The sequence below is a fragment of the Coptis chinensis genome, chromosome 5 (genome assembly GCF_015680905.1).
Source record: "Coptis chinensis isolate HL-2020 chromosome 5, ASM1568090v1, whole genome shotgun sequence".
NCBI lineage: Eukaryota > Viridiplantae > Streptophyta > Magnoliopsida > Ranunculales > Ranunculaceae > Coptis > Coptis chinensis.
The window spans coordinates 59829903-59845154 of NC_141460.1; the positions used below are offsets into that span (position 1 = coordinate 59829903).

General features: G+C 35.1%; 1 long non-coding RNA gene across 1 annotated transcript; it reads left to right on the top strand.

Annotated features, from left to right (window-relative positions):
* The first annotated feature begins 6141 nt into the window (after nt 1–6141).
* LOC147498175 (uncharacterized) lies at nt 6142–7044 on the top strand. The gene is made up of 2 exons (XR_015194223.1): nt 6142–6363; nt 6773–7044. It is a non-coding gene; the product is annotated as an uncharacterized LOC147498175 (long non-coding RNA).
* The last annotated feature ends 8208 nt before the right edge of the window (nt 7045–15252 follow it).

Consider the following 15252-nt stretch of genomic DNA (forward strand, 5'->3'; position numbering starts at 1 on the left):
GGCTGGCAACCGCTTATGGTTCTTGCTAGCAATTGTTCTTGGACTTGCCATGGCCGCTGAAATACAAGAGCCATGATGCTATTGGGTAGATAATATGCATGTCTACACTTATGACTTTTTGCATGAGGCTTATGGGGCAGGCATTTTCCGTATCGAGGACCAAGGCGAATATAACGTCGCCCTTGGTAGCCCGGTCCATGAACATAGGAACCTGTTATGTTTTGGATCATGCTAAACATTTTAGGGAATGTCGTTTTTTCTTCTCGTGAATGATGCCACTTGCAGCCGCCTTCCTTGCTTTAGCCACCTAGACGTATGTGCCATGACCTTCCCTTAACCTTGATGTCTAGTTTAGCACGAGCCCATAGCATGAGGCATAAGTATCTTCTTATGCCTGTTTTAGTTTGCCGATTATGCTATGTTTCTTCCCTATTTTTTGTGCCCCGTTTCACGGATTGGGGGGGTCGAAATTGTGAGACCCACCAATTATATTATCCGATCTTTCCGTGCAATGACTTGGCAAGGGTGGAGGATACAACCTCATCAGGTTGCACCTTACACCCCATCCCACCAAGTGGCTTTTAAAAAGTTAGCATCCGTAGATGATAAATGGCGGCAAGCTTGGCAAATTATAATGGCATGGCAGATGCGAAGGAACCTCACTTCTTTATAGAAGAGGAGGATGACGAAAGTAAATGCTAGAGTGGAGGTAAGTTTTTAGTTTCGGTTAGTGTCCGCTTATGTCCCAAGCAATTTTAATTGTTAACCCCATAATGGGTGGAACTCTTATGGAGTTGTGGTCGCTTTTTTATTTCCTATATTAGTATGTTCTAACCTTGTTTTGCAGATGTTCGCAATTTCACGCCGCGTTATATGGTATTTTTCTACCCTCTTTATTTAAATGCTTTTGAGGACAAAGCATGCTTCTTTGTTTGGGGGCATAGAAACACGTGTAATTAAGGCATCCGTTAGGATATAGATATGTATAATATGCATTTGTTTTCAAGTTAAAAATTTCAAAAATATAAATAAATAAGTTTATGCTATGCACTTAGGAATATTGGTATTGTTTTCTTTTCTATGCTCTTAACACTCTAGAAGTCTCAATGTAGCTTTTGCATAAGAATAATTGTTAGAAACTTAGGTTAATATGTGCGTAATGATCTTTGCATCTATCTATAAATATATTACCCGAAAGTATCTATGATTGTTAGCAAGAAGTTTTCTGAAATCTAGGCTAGAGTACTTATTCTACAAAATCTGTGGAGAATATAGCCTAAAGCCTTATATATGAGCTAAAACATTTGAGAAATGACACAAGGGAGAAGTAAAATCCGGATAGAGAAATCACACGTCCACTTGCTTGATCACTATGCCATATCCTAAGTGAGAATTTAGGCCCTCTTTGGATTGATATAGCCAGAAATTCAAACCTATGAATTATTTTCCGCTAGTCACTATGTCATATCCTAAGCGAGAATTTAGGCCCTCTTTGGATTGATATAGCCAGAAATTCAAACCTATGAATTATTTTCCGCTAGTCCCCCCTCTGAGCCTTTCTTTAGCCTTCCATAAACCACAATTCCTTTACCCTGTTACAAAAATAAAACAAAATAAAAAATTCAACTTACCCAATCTAGAATAAGTCTGAGAATAGAATGAGTGAAGAAAGAAGAAGAGAAAAACCTGTGTAAACAAAAATTAGTTAGTTGCTACAGAAAAAGAAAAGAAGTTTCCATCCAAGGAAAAGAAAAAAAAAATATAGAAATAAATAAAAAATCCAAAAATAGAATAAAAGGGAGTCAAAAGCCAAAGAAAAGAAAAAGAAAAATATGGCTAATGATGGAAACAAAGTATAGAAGCAAAAGAAAATAACAAGGTTTTTCTAAGTTACATACAATATGAAGACTCTATTATCTCAGACTTGTCCTTTTGAATATCCATTTCCTTCCTTCTTAAACCATCTCCTAATCCCCGTAACACCTAATGAAGACCTTTAGCTCAATTAGGAATGGGTTAGTGTGATAGTAAGTGGCGAGATGTGTTTGATCGACTTCGCTTCCTTGTTTATCATTGAGATTGTAAGGTAAAGTGTGCCTATCACAAGACGGAGTAATAAACTTGAGCGGAAAAATCGAGTGATTTTTGTCTTGACTTTTATGTGAGGACCTACTTAAGGACGCTTATTCGAAGTTTTCAGAAACGGACTCGCTAAGCATTTCATAGCATTACTCATTGTATATATGTTTATTCGTAGATGATTGATTATTATGCACATATTAGCTTAGGTTTCGACATGATTATTCTCAGATTCATCGCTAGTGAGATGTATAGATAATTGGGACACAAATAAGGAAACAATAATTTTATTTCTTAGTCGTTATAGTATAGATGAAGTTTGGGAGTACCTTCACTGGAAAACTCTCACGAGAATATAACTCGTCCACTAGGGAATTCCTAGTGGTTTAAGCGCCTTGTCAGATATGGTCAATGCAATCGCGACTCAAATAAACTTAGAGTAGATAGAACTCCATTTTTGGTCACTTATTCTAATTTCTCATATTTGCTTGAGGACAAGCAAAATGCTGTTTGGGGGTGGTTTGATAAGAGCCCAAAACTGTAGTTTTAAGCCCTTAACAATCGTACTTTTTAGACCAATTATGTGAATAATAAGTAAGAGTTAATACTCGACATTTGTTTTTATGCATTTAGGGCTTCAAAGTCCATTATGTGCAGAAATGTGCCACTTTAGCGAGATAAAGGAGCAAAGGTCGGTTGCTAAGGAGTTCTGTGATTAAAGGCCAAGATTCAAAAAGACAAAGCCTCTGTAAAGCCCGGTCAAAAGATGAAAAGTCAAAGTCCACGCGGGCAGAAACAGTGCACAAAGTCAATAGAACTTCCGAAGACAATATCTTTGGACTCAGACCTCGGAATTGGGCCTACCTTACGTCAAAACGACCGGCTCGGAAAGGGCTTTCCAATGGTCCAAGCCTTAGCCCAATCAGAGGAGCAAAAGTGGATGAAAAGTCTGTCGAAGTCAACTGCAGCTGAAGAGGCCTTTTTGGACTGAAAGTATTGGGTTTTGGGCCTGATTCTCTAGCCCGAAACATGGATCCAAGCCCATGCACGATTTTTGCATCTGAACATATAAAAACCAAAGCTTAGCTCTTTGTTAAATGTAGATAGTTAGGTTAGAAAATAAATTAGGTTAGGATAAGAAAAGTAGCCATTAAACCTTAGTTCTAGATCTAGTTTTAGATTAATTAATTAGTTTTTATTCTTGCCTTAAATTCAGTATTAAATTATTGTTATTGCTATTCATTAGATAAATAAAGTTAATTAGTTCTCCATAATCTAGTTTCATTTTCATTTATTTATTAGCTTAAATCCTTAGATTTACTTATTTGTCATTATTAGTTTAATTCAATTATTACAGGAGTTTCGAATTGAGTTTAAACAAGTAAAGTTCAAATCTTTATATCATGTCTTGTTTAGATTCCATGAGAAATGATAGTTTAATGACTCTAGGCTAACCTTCCATTAGAGGGGTTGAGGAAGCCTTGATGAAAACTTGATTTTGTTAGCTTAGAATTCGTCCTGATAATCTATTCAATTCTAGAAGTAATTAGTTCACCATGAGAATGGGTTTAATGCTTCACATGCTAGTTATTACTTGGTAGAGATTGCCATGAATAGTTAGGGATTAGATTTACCAATTGTTATGCGATAACATTTCAATTAGTAGATTAAGTAGAGTTAAGGCGGAATCAATCCCCCTAATTCCTTATCATAGAGTCCAGTTAGTATTTCTGTAGTTGAATTATTGTATCTTGTTATTATAAATTGAATCCGTAGTATAATCATAGAATAGATATTTCATATAACACATTACTCTCACCATTGTTCTTTGTGTTTGTTCAATTGAATTTGTTTAAGTCTTGAGAGTTAAGAGTGGAACGATTCCGTACTCTATATATTGCATGAATATATATGTGAGAGTAGGAAATAAATTATTGATACCGTAAGAATAAGGTTAAAGTAATCTAATTGAGTTTTTACGGGTTATCAATTACCTATTGTAGAAAGAATCGATGAAGAAAAAGGATAAGAAACTGTCCTAACCAGAAAAAAACTTCCTATTTTAGGTAAAAAGATGTGCACAGGATCAGGAAACACTTTATGTTATCTCACTCCCATATTCCCCTAAAACTGTCCCTATTAATGAAACATTCCGCTAACTAGTAGTTAGTGCTTCCCCAGATGCTGCTATAGTCGCCAGCTTTCATAAGTATGTCTGAGACTCCTAGTATAGGTTTGACTTACCCTACCGGCCGGTGCCTTTAGGTAAGGATAGCTGAAAAAGAAACCTATTTCATATAGATCGAGACTTGTAGCTTGATTATTTACTCATTCCATACTGGTAAGAATTGCAGGAAATCATTCTATAACACTTCTTCTTCTCTAGGATATCCAACGATCAAGACAATTCCCGTCAAACTATTTCATTTAATAGAAGTGAATTCTTATTCTTACGAAGCTGGTCTTTCAGAAGAGTTTATTAAGGTATGTAGATACAATTTAATGTATTGTCTCTATTGTTTCTTAATGTGTTGAGTTAATTTTTAAGTTCCAAATGAAATACTTCTAGGATTAGTATAAAATTTTATTGTTAGAATGGTGGTTTTCTCTAAATGAATATATGATGTGCGTGTGATTCCTTCAGGTGGCTTTGGGTAGGGCAGCAACTGAGCTGCAAAAAAAAAAAAAAACCAACTTATATTGGTAATGAGTAAATACCCTATTGTTATTACCTTTAATGTCTGTCTATTGGTTTTAGACGGTTCTTTGTTTTGATGCACTCTTGCAATTGGTCTCAAGAATGGATTTACAGTTTGAGTGGGACGAGGTTGAAGCGTTTGTGAGACAGCCTGATGGTTCATTGTTCAGTTGGTGTGAGCGTTTTTGTTGCTTTACTCATCTGGTTTATGGAATTGTGAATAGTCATGTGTCATTTAGTTTGAATAGTTTTTCTTATGCTATTCGTGAAAAATACTTGCTTTTGGTTTTTTCAAATTGCTCCATTCTAACTGCTTTTGGTTATGCCATTCTAGACATTCATTCTAACTGTTTTGTTTTGTGCTGTGTGTTGGGTGCTGCTGGTTGCTATTGCTATTGCTGCCATGGACTTGCTTGTGCTTGCTCTTGTTGGTGTTGTTGTCGCCATTTGGTGCCCGCTGGCCGCCATGGACTATTTGGTGCTTGTCTATTTGTCATTGGTATGGCCAGTAAGCGAGACAGACATGCAAAGCGAGTATGAATTGAGGGATGCCTTTCCTCATATGTTCACAATTAAACAAATAGTATCCATCCTCTTCTGTAGGGATTCAATTATATGAAATTAATTTGTTCATGTAATGTAGGATGAGCTCCTAAAACTTTTTATTTTGTCGTCCATCTCCTTTTCTCATGTATTTTCTGATAAAATTAGTTTTGCTTGGAAGTGTTGCTCTCAGGCATTCTAAGTTGATAAATGTGGTTTTAATTTCAATGCCAGACATTAGTATAAAGAGAAGTTTATGTACAACAAGTTGGAACTAACTCTTATGTTGAAGTTCATATTTCATTTAACTACCTTCCAAATGTTGCAGGTTTTTGTGTTTATGGTAGCTGAATATGCAACTCCATAGAATTCTTTGAATCAAGTAAGTTCTAGCAACGTTGCACAAAATAAGTTTTTAACTCTGTGAAGTGCACAGAACTGTAGCTAAGTTACTAAACTGGTATTGAGCTTTACTCTATATTGTTTTCTTTTGAATTCAATATTATTGTTGGTTGTGATGATTTAATTTTTCTGATCTTTACTTTTAGTTGTGAACCTTTCATTTCAATGAAGTCTTTTAGTTTGTTAGCATTTTAATCGTTTGAACTTGAATTTGTTTGTTGGTTTTGAGAAAGTAAGGGTTGTTCACTCGTCTTTTTTTCTTGGACTTTCTATTATGGCCAGAGAGAATGAATTCAGGTTATCACCAAGTTGGATATTACTACATGGTTTAGTTAATCCTAAATTGATGGACTTGATTTCTAGATGGGTTGGTTTGTAGTTTATAGTAGTATAATGGATAGCAAAAGGGTCGAGGAACCTTTACATCATTTTTATTGCATGGATATGTACCTTTTTATGGTGAAATAGCCCTCACTAAGTCGAAATATATTACTTTGTTGTTTTCAGGTTGATTATGTAGCAATGTATAGAAAGATTGTTGCCCATGCTACACACCAAACTATCTAGTAAGCCATGTATTTTCATCCATGTACCTACACAACCACTCAGAGTAGATGGACTGATTGTTTTAACTGATCCAAGTAAGTTATCTTTTCGTGTATCTCAGTGTAACTAAGGTTATACATTTTTTTTACATAGTAACTTATTGATGTTGACGAAATTCTAGCCCTATGGCTCTAGTATCATATAAGCCAAATGATTTACTGAAGTTAGATTTATCAAAGGGCTAGTCTATTTATTATTTTATAAGGTTATGATGCATGTTAAGGTGTATGCAGCTATGTGTGCGTGGTATTGACCGAAGAAGATTGTTTTACTTCATGCTTAGAATTGTCTAAAGAATAAACTATATTCTAGCTTTTTGCGTCTTCAAACATGATGAACTCGTGTATTGCTCCCTTTTATAACAATTTTTGTTTATTAGATATGTCCTATTTTTAGATTCTAGAATCAAGTTATATCTTTTTTAAAAAAAAATTGTCGGTGCAGGCTCCTTATGTTACACAAGGGCTGGCTTATCGAGAATATGCATGGAAGCATGGTGCAAGTGATGGAAAGCAAAAGCCTATAGTTTGTTATAAAGTTTAGTTAATAGCTCTTTGATTTTTATTCATTTGTTCATTTAAATTATTGATTGAAAGAGTCACTTAGCAAATAATGCTATTTATGCAATGGAGTTACCATGTGCTTTTTAAATGTATTCATAGTTATCTAAGAAACTCATATGTGGTCTACTTTTGTTATGAAGTTAAAATTTGGTATGTGACAATTGTCTAGTCTGTATGTGTAGTAAGGGTGGGGGATCTCTTTTGAATCAGCCACTCTAGCAGTTGCAGGTCATTTGGCCTGCATATTTTTTTTAAAAATAATTTTTCTAAACAACGACGACTAAGGTTGTCTTTTCTCTTTGCGACGACATTGCGACGAATATTTTCGTCGTTTCCTAATTCCATTTACGATGGACTATCCCGTCGCAAATATTAACGACAGGGCGATTAACAACGGGAGCGTGGGACGCTAAAATTCGTCGCAAATCAGAAAAAACGACGAATTTAACCGTCACAAATCACAAATTCTGGTGTAGTGAGTTTAGTTTAGTTTAGCATTAGAATCTATAATATCTATAATCATAGTTTTTAATCCCTCAAACCCCCTTTCTAGTCCTGTCCTTTATATAAACATACACTTAAAAGTGGAACGATACCCTACTTATCCTTTACTTATTGAGGGATAATTAGGTTTTGATACGCTTCTATTTTATTCAACAACCATCATCTATCTACATCATCCATATACCATCTCATCTACATACACAAAAAAGAGGCAAGGTCAATAACCGCTATAAATGGTTCAGTTTTGGGTAATCGGATACCCATGCAGACCCCTAACTTATTTCATGGTGGTTTGGTTAAGCAAGCTAGAAGGAATGGATGGCGATAGTAATCTTAGCTTTATAAGGATTATACAGTCGTTGTTAGAGATGTTCAAGAACTAGTTCATTTCATCGTAAGAAATAAAGTTTGGATACTAATAATATTTTCCATGTAACAGGGTGGACTGTGGCGCGGCCGGCGTATTTGTGTGCAGGATTATGTGGAAAATTGACAATTGTAAAGAGCTCAATAAGAGTAGCTTTACTCCATAGAAAATGTTAAAACATCGTGCAAAGATGGCCATGAAGATTTTGAAATGTAATGAATCATTGTGGTGTTAAAATGAGTCTTTGATAGACATGAGACTAAGATTTGGTGGAAGTATGGGTTCACGTACGCTAAGAAGATTAATGTGAATTATATGGCTTTGATGTGATGGTAGTGGTGGCTGATAAGCACCCACAACTGTAGTTTCAACCCCCTAATAGTATTACGTTTACGCCAATTATGTTTACAATAAATGAGAGTTAGTACTATTTACGTGTTTTTATGTATTTCAAGACTTGAAGCTGATTAGGTGACTAAAGACACCATTTTTGCATAGAAAATGAGTCAAGATGATTGTTGAGTAAGTTCTATATTTAAAGCCCAAAAATCAAAAAGAGAAAACATTTTCAAGCCCAGTCAAAGCCAATTCGGGAAGAAAAATGACAAAAAACCATCATAACTTCAAAAGAGCGTATCTTTGAACTCGCTCCTCGGAATTGAGCCTAATTTATGTCAAAACGATTGGCTCGGAAGAAGATTTACAGTGGACCCAGACTTTCCCCAATCAGAGCTATATAAGTAGATAAAAAGTGAACTGAAATAATTTTAAACATAATTAGCCCTTTTAGACTTAACCTAATGAACTTTGGGCTCACATTAGAGGCCCAAAGTCCCCTTCCAGGCCTATGCACAAAAATGTAACCTAATCCTCCCCTATATAAAGAGGATTAGGGCTAGCCTCTCAAAAGATATATAATAGATATCATTCAATAGTTTAGTTAGCTTTTTAGTTAAATAGTTTGTAGTAGCATCCATTAAACCCTTCTTCAATAAAAGCTTTTAGTTAATTTCAATTCTTGTCTTTACTTTTAATGTCTTTCTTTTCTCTCATTAGTATAGAACAACCAATGACACAAGGCTAAAACCTCCAATAGATTGAGGGGGTTAATGAAGCCACGTGAGGATGATTAATTAATTACAATGGTTGTTGTTTAGAATAATATTTCAAGTTCATCGTTGGGAGAGTTTAGAGATAAATCTCATAATGGTGAACTAAAGATTAGAAACCAAATCAAAGAGATTTGTGTGGGTGTTAATCTCTCATGCTAGTGAAGCTATGATTAGAGAAAACTTGGTGTTCACTAGGGATCAAGAAATCGATTCAATGACTAAGCTAATAGCCAATTGAATCGCGTGGTGGAATTTCCCCCTCTCTATTACCTTTCTCATATCATTAATTCACTGTTTTATATATTTAATTCACTATTTTCATAACATAAGAATATTACCCTAATTAGTGAATAACTTTATTTAGTCTAGATTTGTGATTAAGTATGTAAGGAACAAGAGTGGATCGAACACGATTGCTCTCCTATATATCAACATGTTTAGAGAGTAGTTGTATCTTGATAATAGCATGAATAAAACATTGTTCACACAACACAAATCTACTGTTATCAAATGGCGTCGTTGGCTGATAAAATGTAAAAATGATTAGTTCTACTCACAAATAAGCGATGAAACTAAATGCAAGTAAAACTAAAACTGAACTCGTACTATATTTATCAAAGATTATTATACGCTCGAATCTATCGAAATAGAGTGGAGTAAAAGATTTATTCCACTCCTAGTTCTTTAGCATTCAAAGTTTTCTATATATATTATCAGTCCTAGCCAAAGTTAATGAGAGTAATGGTGTGGAATTTATACTACAATGCAAATTATACTAACAAGATACGCTAATTCAAACTACGGAATTTCTAAATTGACTATATGATAAGGAATTAGGGGGGATTGATTCCACCTTAACTCGACTTAATCAACTAACAAAGATTTGTCGTGATCCAAATTTCAATGCTTTCACATATCAAAATGGTAATTCTAATCCCTAATTATACATGTCAATCTCTACCAATTAATAATTAGCATGTGAAGCAACCAAACCTATTCTCATGGTGAACTAATTACTTTCTAAAATTGAATAGATCATCACGACGATTTCTAAGCTAACAAAGATCAAGCTTCATCAAGGCTTCTTCAACCCCCTCTAATGGAGGTTTAGCCTAAAATCATTATGCTATCATTTCCACATGGAATTAAACAAGACATGGTATAAAGATTCTAACTTTACTTAATTGAATTTAAATGGAAACTACTCAGGCAAGAATTGATGGAAACTAATAATGACAAATAACTAAATCTAAGAATTAAACTAAAATGATTAATGAAATTGAAACTAAATTATCAAGAACAAACTACTTTATTGATCTAATAAATAAATAACAATTGCTTCAAATCTAAATTAAAACAAGATAATAAAAAATGAAATTTAATTGAATCTAAAATTGAGATCTAGAACTTAGCACTAATGGCTACTTGCTACCTAACCTAATTCCTCTTAAGAGCTAAATCCTGTGTGTGGAAATGGAGGAGACCAGATCCATATTTTCTTGCATGGGCTGAGGAGCCATGTTTTGGGCTAGAAAATCGAGCCCAAAGCCCAATTTCTTCAGTCCACAGAGCCTTTTTCAACTGGCTTTGACTTCAACAGACTTTTCATCTATTTTTACTCCTCTGATTTGGTCATGGTTTGGACCATTGGAAAGCTCTTTCCGAGCCGGTCGTTTTGACTTAAGGTACGCCCAATTCCGTAGTTTGATTTGTAACGATTATTAATGAATACTTTAATATTTATTTTTTACTTTGCAACGGTTGTAAACCGTTACTAATGTGTTGATATAGTAAAAAAAATTATTTTAATTTTTTTCCTACTCTAAACTTGCACCTCCTATGGTTTCATATAGAAGCAAATAAAATTACCAAATGTTTTTTCATACCATTTGACAAGTAAAATAAACACAAGCAAACACCTGAAAACAAATATTATAGTCATTGAACCATATATATAACTTCAAAAGAGTTTTGAGGGTTGCAAATTCAAATTTACTAAGGGTTACAAATTTCTATACGATTTTCCAAGCAATCCCGAATCTTCAAAATGCAATAACAAGCATTAGTGACGATAGCTTCACTCAATAGAAATCCTAGTGCCACTCCACAAAGCCCATCTAATTCCAAAAAAAATTACAAAACAAATAATGAACTCAGAAAAACAATCATACTAATTAAATTCATGCAATTAATTAAATACTTGACCCCCCCCCCCTCCCCCCCCCCTCCTTAAAGATAGAGCATTTGTTGCCTACTCCCATATCTCGACGACATAAACAATGATTACATAAAATCGGTACATAAAAAGAAAACCTTATAGTAACTCGACGAGTTGAAAATTGAGAAAATGGAGAGTGGGGTTTAAGTTTTTACCTTGATGAGGAGCTTGAGGTGAACATGACTCATCAAATTGGGAAGCAATTCTTTTGGCCTTCTTGTTTTTCTCTTCATAAAATCGATACCCTACACAATACACCGAACGACAACAAATAGATGTTGCAGCAAATAGATGAACTGTATTAGATTATAGGATTTACAGAAAAGGCACCCATGCCTTTATATGTATAAGAGTTCCACTTAACTCTAGTTGAAGTTCTCTTTTCCTCTATGTAAACTTAACAATCCCCGAAAGTGATAGGTGAGGCCTTCATAATCACATGATCAATTAATCAGATGAGCGAGCAAGTAAGAATAGCATGTATAAGCAAGAACAAAACTGTTGTAACTTCCTTTGTATAACTTGGATTAGTACAAGGTAAATTGGGTTTGAAACATAATTAAATTACCTACAACTAACGTTTAGACCATGAAAGTAGGTTCTTAACAGAAAATTCACAGAATGCGACCAAACACAGAACTTGGTCAGAAAAATCCTGACAGGCCTCTCTATATTAAAACAGTCTTAACTTACTGTGTAGATATTGAAATGAGGTGAATCCAACTGTATTGGAAAGAAGACTTGCAGATCTAAAAATCTTATTCAAGCCCTGAGACCTCATTCCCAAGCATGATTTTTCAGGACTCTTCTGAACCGACCCCAGAAAACTAAACCAAGAAAACTACCGCTTACATACTATATTATCAATTCATCTTCCTACACATATATGTTATGACGAATAGAAAAGCATCATAAGATAAAAATAAATCATACACATAGTTAACATAAACAAAATACTAAGTACTCACTAGTTTCACGCAATAAGAATCAAATGAGGGGTTGTTCTTCACGAGTGACAACGATATCCCCGGTCCTAAGCAAGGCTCACTCACAAGCGTTTCTCTCCTAGCTTCATCATGAACCTATAACCTGTTTGATGGTATAAATGGGTACTTGCACCCCAAAACAACAAGTATAGTATGGAAACTAATTCAAAACGCTTCCCCCAACAGATGACAAGGTACGAACAAAAGGTATACACATGGTTTCTCGTTGCAGATTCTACAGAAATTAAGAAGAGAACATCAGCCACATGCTCTGGGAATGTAACGGTGCTACATAACTATGGCAGTGGCTATTTGACTTCTTGAAAGTTCAACCAGTTCTCTCTATAAGGTATAATCAATGTCCCAAAACTTCTCAGCCCCATTCAGCAGCAGCTATGTGACACTTCCTCTTTTTGTGTGTGAGATGTGGTATATGGATGATGTAGATAGATGATGGTCGTTGAACAAAAAGAAGCGTATCAAAACCTAATTATCCCTCAATAAGTAAAGGATGAGTAGGGTATCATTCCACTTTTAAGTGTATGTTTATATGAAGGATACGACTGGAAAGGGGGTTTGAGGGATTAAAAACTATGATTATAGATATTGTAGATTCTAATGGTAAACTAAACTTATACTAAAGCTAAGAATTGGAAATAAGGAGAAAGAATATGAGAGAGATAGATTCAAGAGATTCAAATCCACCAATGCTTTTGATTCAATGACCTTTTGCTTCATGTTGTTCTCCAAGTAGACTACAATCGGGCAATCGAGCGAGTGCCGATGCCCTCTTGGATGAAACATCGTTAACAATTAACTCTACTCAAGGTTGTTCCTATGTTCATGTTACTAGTATCTTCTTTCCTTTTATGTGAGCTTGGGCAGCTATTCAATGAATCACCATTTAAGGCAAACACAAGGAATACTTTCCTTACCCTAAAACACTACACAACTAGAAGAAAAGTAGAGAATAATAGTATAATATTCAATTACAATAAATAAAACTCTATTCTAGCATTATATTCAATTGCAATAAATAAAAGCATGTTACTAGCAAATATTCAATTGCAATAAATAGAACCCTAAACTAGCATGATATTCAATTGTAATAAATAAAAACCTTAATCTATACTTCCATTCCCTGGTGTGGGCAATGGAACTAATAACTAAAAACATAAAGAACTAACCTGATTGAAGAACACCATAAACCAGAAGAATCATTAAACCTTAAGCACCGGCTTCATCTCCTCCCTTGAAGGAGAAGATTAGCCTTCCATAAAGAAGGAAGAACACGAAGAACGAGAAGAAGAAGAGTCGAAGAACATAAGACTAGAAAGACTAATTTATTAAGACTCGGCTAGTTAAAACCGATCTTTTATTATTAATCTCTCTGCGCCTCAAGTTTCCGAGACAAGAATATAAGTGAATTGGCCAATTACATGAGGCACTTAGGTCCTCTATTTATAGGGGGTTACAATGAGCTCTAGAAGCATTCCAAACCGTCATTTGTTTCCTAATACAAATAGACTTCTTCCCAGAGTCCGACTTTCGCCTTTGGGAAGAAGGAATTGGCTACAAGAAGATTCATTCGTGCACGGACGCATTATTCATGTGTCCTGGACTTAATCAATCAACGCCCACGGGCCGATGATTTATGAGTCCCAGACGCACTCAATGCGCCCTCGACGCTTCGATATCGCCCCCAGACGATAAGCCCATTTTCTCTTACGCTCTATCCTTCTATCCCTTCGGGCTTTGGTCCAAACAACGAATCCTTTGGCCTTGGCTTCCAAATAGACTTTAAACTAGGTCCAAGTCGCATCTTTAACATCTCCAATTCCTTGGCCTTCTCCATGATTGTCCACGGCCTCCCATGTGATCCTTAATGTCTCGAATTGCTCCGTTTTACCCCATTTTCTCTAATATTCTACAAAACTCTCTTTTTTACCTGTAGAATCTTAAAACACAACTTATAAATACTATTAGTCCACTAAGATGGCTAAACAAGAGGCATAATCGAGGGTTAAATAGCACTTTTTGAGCACTTATCACAACTCCCAACTAGCCTTTTGCTAGTCTCTTAGCAAATAAGATAAAAAAATAGATAAGTTATCAAAATCACATCCTAATAAAATCCTAACTCATTTTCGCAGGCATCGCGATTGCATTTACCATATTCAACAAGGCTTTAAACCTTTAAGTTCCCCAAAAAGGATGAGTTATAGTCTCGTGAGGGTTTTATGGTGATATACCCACAAAATCAATCAATAGCATGTTCAAGAATGATGGTATTTTTTAGAGAGAGAAATTCCTTACCCACTTAGTGCTTACTCCAACAGACGGTCTCCATTGCTAACTACATTGCTGCAAAGACTCATAGATTATGATGGGAGATAGTAAAAATTGACAAAATTCTCAATCAAGGCTTATGTGTGTACTTAGTCAATCTCCTATACTCTCCTATCCAAGAAACGGAATCCCTAGTTTACCATAGGTAGATAATCTCGACTTTCAATCCTCACCGGTCATATTCTCAGAAAAGAATCTCTCAGAAGATGGTCTACTATTTTACCTCATGTATGTGGGGAAAAGAATAATACATACGAACATCCCACATATTACCTTGAAAAAAAGACTTCTGAATAAAATTAGTCTCATGGAAATAATGTCAATCACATATGAAGTGTCGGGTCCTTCACTTTAGCATCCTCTCACCTATTCTAGACTTCGTACCATACTGTAGTGATAAGTCATGGGTTGTAACTTGGCTTGGGTATTGGTTTATGAAGGTAAAAAGGATTCTAAGGTTGTTTCTGAAAAACACTAAGGGTTTTGCTTCTTTCTTTGGAAGATTTCTTCAAATTCTCAGATCATTAGAGAAAAATTCTTCCTTTGTCTTAGCTTTTCCATCCATTCTGCTTTTTTTTTTTTTTAGTTAAAACCCATTGGTATATCCTTGATTAGTAATGGATATGCTTGTTTTCCACTAGCTTCTTTCACTTTGAACGTAATGATGGTCTTCATTGTATCTCTCGATATTTCCTTGTAATCTTCCTTTTGTGGTCTTTCTTCCTCCTTGTGCCCTCAGATTCTAAACATATGGGTATGGATGATAAAGATTTTGGCTATACTCCTTGTCCGAGTGGGTAAAGGGTAGGGGGGTTTTATGAAAGA